Source organism: Arachis ipaensis, chromosome B4 (assembly GCF_059453495.1).
Source record: "Arachis ipaensis isolate K30076 ecotype BB chromosome B4, ASM5945349v1, whole genome shotgun sequence".
Lineage (NCBI taxonomy): Eukaryota > Viridiplantae > Streptophyta > Magnoliopsida > Fabales > Fabaceae > Arachis > Arachis ipaensis.
Genome location: NC_142439.1, coordinates 83,192,905 through 83,198,651, shown reverse-complemented (window position 1 = coordinate 83,198,651; position 5,747 = coordinate 83,192,905).

Genomic DNA, 5,747 nt, shown 5'->3' with positions numbered 1-5,747 from the left:
TGTTTGTGGTCAATGGCTAGGATAGGTAGCCTTAGTCCTCAATTACTTGCCAAGAGGTTTCTTGCTTTTGAAGTTTTATTGCTTTGACTTTTACTTACTTTCATTTACTTTCTTGCACTTTAAGTTACTTTCTTGTCATTTCTTTTCCTTGCATGTTTACTTTATTGCTTTGAGGTTTAATTCCTCGCATGTTTAGTTTTCACACCCTTGGTTGAGAAATTTGGTGTCTGGGTGGAATTGAGTTATGGATGTCCATTCTGCGTTGTGTGAGAATGGTTAATTGGTTTGCTTTCCATTGACACTAGTCTTTCACTAAGTAATTAGTGAGTTGACTAAGACTTATGGATTGAAATCAATTACACCCTTTGACTAATTCTCATGGAGGATTGACTATTTTAGATTGCTTGATGTGGGAAAAATGATTCCACACAAACTCACCGGCAAGTGTATGATGCACGGAAAACTTGTCTCATAACAAATTTCCTTCGGCAAGTGTACCGAATTTGTCGTCAAGTAAAAACTCACAATAGAGTGAGGTCGAATCCCACAAGGATTGATTGATCAAGCAACTTTAATTAGAGGAATGTTCTAGTTGAGCGAATCAGAAATTGAGTTGAGAATTGCAGAAAGTTAAATGCGGGAAAGTAAATGGCAAAAAGTAAATTGCAGAATCTTAAATGGGAATGGGAGAATTGCTCATAAATGTAAATGACAGAAACTAAAGAGAATGGGTAAGATCAGAAATGGGGAGTTCATTGGGCTTAGGAGATGTTACATTCTCCGGATCAATCTCATTTACATCTCTTCCTCAATCAATGCACTCATTGATCTCCTTGGCAATCTTAAGTGATTGAATTACAATTTCTTGTAATTCAATCTCTCAAATCTTGATCAATAGCCAATTCCTTGGTCAATTGCTCATGAGAAGAGATGAAGTATGGTCACTGATTATACCACATGCATTTCCCAAATCAAGCATTGAGAGGATTATAGTCACATATCCATCCAAACCCAATTTGGTCCAGCATGAGAAAGCATTTCTAGCTTGATCTCTTCATTCCTCTTCCAAGGTTCAGAAGAGATCCAAGTATGAATAGTTTCTTTTCCAAGATAACTACCCAATTGGATGAAGATCGAAAGCTTTCAAGTAAAATCTAGAGAAAAGATAGAAGAAGAATAATGAAAACTAGTATTGATCCATCAAATTACAACAGAGCTCCCTAACCCAATGAAAGGGGTTTAGTTGTTCATAGCTCTGGAAAGTGAAAACAAAGATGGAGAATACATGATGAAAACTAGAAGAGCAAAGAAAGTAAAATACAGGAAGTAGTTCTATGCTATTTTCCAACTCCCAGCCACTCTCTAAAATAATTCAAAGCTACTCCTATATATACTACTCTTCTCATCTTCTAGTTGGCTCTTCAAGTCTTGGGCCTTTGGATCTTGAGTTTGAAGCAGTTCTCTTCTTCATTTGGGCTTGGCTTTACTTGCAGAGAGAAAGTGTGAAGTGGGCAGAGCTTTTAGCTCAGGACGTTAGGGTTGTTAACATTTATTGAAAATATGAGTTCGAGAACGTTAGTGACAATCAACTTTCTCACTCACGTTCCTAAGTAAAAGCCACGTTAACCTCAACGTTAGTGGCACAAACGTTGCCACCAACGTTGCCTCTAGGTCCTTCGCACACGTTATTGGGACTTAACTTTCCCAATAACGTTGAAAACCCCCCATTGCTCCTACGTTAGAGCCCACGTTAACTTAGTTAACGTGGCTCTTTAACGTGGGCTTGCCATCCTTCGAGAACGTTAGTGACATTCAACATTGCCACTAACGTTCCAATGTGCCCCCATGTCTCACGTTAGAATCCACGTTAACTAGGTTAACGTGGCTTATAACGTGGCCATGCTTAGCCATCCCTAACGTTAGTGACAATGTTGAGTGTCACTAACGTTCGCTCATCATTCACTCATCCACGTTAGCTTCCACGTTAACTAAGTTAACGTGGGAGTTAACGTGGTTCATAGTGGCTTGTGTGGCTCCTTCCAACATTAGTGACAATGTTGAGTGTCACTAACGTTGGCCATCACCTTCTTCTCTCACGTTAGCCTCCACGTTAACTAAGTTAACGTGGAAGTTAACGTGGCTCCTTGGGGTTGTGTGGTTGCTTCCAACGTTAGTGACAATGTTGGGTGTCACTAACGTTGTCGACCACTCTTGCCTCTTCACGTTAGCTTCCACGTTAACCAAGTTAACGTGGGAGTTAACGTGGCATTGTGCACTTAGGCCAACGTTAGTGACAATGTTGAATGTCACTAACGTTTGCTTCCTTTCCCCCTTTTAACGTTAGAGGCCACGTTAACTAAGTTAATGTGGACTCTAACGTGGCCACTTGTGAGCGTTGGCCAACGTTAGTGATAATGTTAAGTGTCACTAACCTTGGCTCAAATTCCCTTCTTCACATTAGAGTTCAAGTTAACTTAGTTAACGTGACTCTTAACGTGGGTAATGATGGCTTCGAGAGCGTCATTGGCAGTCACTTTTCTCATTAACTTTGCAAGTTACCTCCCATTCCTTGCTTCCTTTGGTCCTGAAATCAGGCAATAGAGTGCATCAAAGTTCTAGTCCAAGTCATGGGTAATGCAGAATACAATTTGTCACTAAACTCATGCAAAATCCTCATGAAATCATGTAAAATGCACAATGTATGCTTGAATCAAGGTGTAAGTGAATATCTATCCAAAACTAGCTTATTTCCTAAGAAAATGCATGAAACTATCCTAAAAACAGTAAAGAAAAGGTCAGTAAAACTAGCCAAAATGCCCTGGCATCAGTGTACCGGGTCGCATCAAGTAGTAATAACTCACACGAGTGAGGTCGATCCCACAGGGATTGATGGATTAAGCAACTTTAGTTTGGTGACGAATTTAGTTAAGCTAATAGTTGATGATTTGAGTGAAATTCGGTTAACAGAAGTGAAATTGCAAGTAAACTAAAGTACAGAATGAAAATTGGCAGAAACTGAAAGTGCTGAAGGAGTAAATTGCAGAAACTTAAAGTGCAAGAAATTAAAAGAGCTGAAACTTAAATTGAAGAAAAGTAAATAACTGAAACTTAAAGTGCAAGTAATGTAAATTGCTGAATCTAAACTGTTGGGAAACTTAAATTACATGAATAGTAAAGGGATTTAGGTGTTGGGAATCAAACAGAACTGGCAAAAGTAATTGCAGTAAACTATAGAATGCTTAGAGGAAGCAATTTAGAAAACAGATTAGTTAGGATTTTAGTACCAAAACAGAAATGAAAACAAAAGAGTCAAAGCAGAATGAAAACTTAGATCAATTCTAAAATCTTAAAAGAGAAATTGACAATTGCAGAAGAATAACAAAAACAGAAAGAAAATTCATATCTCAATTGCTCTCTTAACAAAACAGAAAACAGGAAATTCCAAATGAAAAGTAAAAGATAACTTCAAATTGAAGGAATTTAGAAGAATTCTCCAATCTAAGTTCTCAAATCCAAAAACAGAAAAATAAAAGTTGCAGAAGAGAAAAAATGAAAACAAAAAGGAAAATTCAGATCTGATCTCAATTCTAAAATTAAAATAAAAACTAAGAGAGAGCTCTCTATGAAATCAAATTTCATCTTATTTATACACTTTCCAATTTAGTCTTCAAGTAATTGGAGTGGGCTTTGTGGCCTGTGAAGGAGTGGATCAAAATGGCACTTGGGTGTTGCTTCCAGGGGAACATTGCGTTCTCTAAGTGAGCGCAGCGTTCATTGATCCACGCGTATGTGTCACTGATGTGTTCACGTCCTTTTGCGCATTTTGCTCATCAACGCGTATGCGTCATGTACGCGTACGCATCATGTACGCGTACGCGCCACTATCAGTCTTCAACCCCAGCATGCTCGTGCGCCATGATCACGCGTACGCGTCCTCAATAGCGTTAACTTAGTGAGCGCTACGTTGGCTTAATGAGCGCTGCCCACGCGTGCGCGTCCTCTGCGCGTGCGCGTGGGTAGCAAAATATCCAATTCAGGTTTCAGTGCCAGCCTCGCGTGCGCGTGATTTGTTCCAGGTGACCCATCGACGCGTGCGCGTCGTTTGCAAAACTTTGCCTCCAAATTCGAACATGCCCAAAAATGCTGGCTTAGTGAACGTAGCACTCTCTTTTAAAAATGAGTGCCAAACACTTCCACGCGTACGCGTCATGCACGCATACGCATGGTTCTTCAAAAATTGTCCCTGACGCGTAAGCGTCCCATGTGCGTGCGCGTCGCTTGCTGAGCGTGGCGTTCTTTGTTTGAACGTAATGTTGCTCTGTACTGACCCTCTTTCTCTTCATTTCCTCACCTGTATTCAATCAAAACAGCAATCAAAGTCTCACCAAAATCATAAGAATTTGCATCATTCATAATAATCACTTAATTTTTGCATAAATCTCATGATTTTGCATAAAATAAATGATGCTTGATTGAATCACAATAATCATGAAATTTCACTCCAACCACTTACTTATTGTGCAAGAAAGTGCATAAAACCTAATAAAAGCCACTAAAAATACTAGTAAAACTAGCCTAAGATGACTTGTCATCGCAACACCAAACTTAAACCTTGCTTGTCCCCAAGCAAGAAATGAATTATGCACAAAGGTTCTTTCAATTGGAATGGATTGAAGAATAACTTGTAATGTCCTGTGAGTGAAGTGATTAAGTGACAGTGGGGTGAACTCTAAATTATATGCTCATGCAAGGGCTTCAGTGCTTACTAGTCCCCACATCATGGAAGTCTTAGATCTTCGGACTTTCATCCAAATGATATCATGGAGATCTCTCTATAGGTAATCACCTTGAAGCAGCTTATGGTTTCTGTGTTTTGGCATTAACTTAAGTGTCATGTCTCAAAGTCACTCTTTAAATAAGCTTTCAATCAATACTCCTAAACCAGTTGGTTTTAAGGTATTAGGTGTTGAAGCACCCCTTAGGATTTACTTGCTCAAGCCTCTCTCTTTGACACAATTCTACCACAAGCATTTAACTAGGACGGTAGCTCTTTGAGTTCTTATTTCTTTCTCTTTTTTTTTCTCCTAGTAATTGATGCTCAGAGCCTTTTGCCATGTTCTTTTGTTTTTCTGTTTCTTTTGTTTTCTTTTGTTGCTTCTTCTTGGATCAATAAATGTTTGAGAATCTCTACAATACTTCTTTGAACTCTATGTCCTGCCTATGAGCTCCCATGCAAGTTTTCATAAACATGCAACCTCCATACACAATCATACAACTAGAACCACCACTTCCCTTAATCTTTTGCTTGCCTCAAAACTTTTTAATTCCTCAATCCTTCTTTTCAAAGAACTGTCCTTTGATGCCTTTTTGAAATATTGAGTACAAGCAAGTTTTCAAGAGTATAGTGGTTTGAATTATCAAGCATCTCAGTTATTGAATTATAGAGAAGCTATACTAGGCAGACAGACAGGGGTACAATATCACTTCCAATCATAGCAGTGTTTAATATAAAACAATCATTTAACAATACAACCTTTTGGGGTTTACTTGCTTTACTTCTTATCATCATCATTGCTGGTCTTCACATTCCTCTTTATCTCTTTGGTTGATGATGTTTAATCCTTCCAAAAACTTGGATGATCCTCTGCAATGATATTGGAAGTTGCTTGTTTCCCAAGCACTTAAAAAATGGTTAGCATGCATGTATGTTTGTAGACTTTTGAACTTAGATTGGTGTGTGAACACCA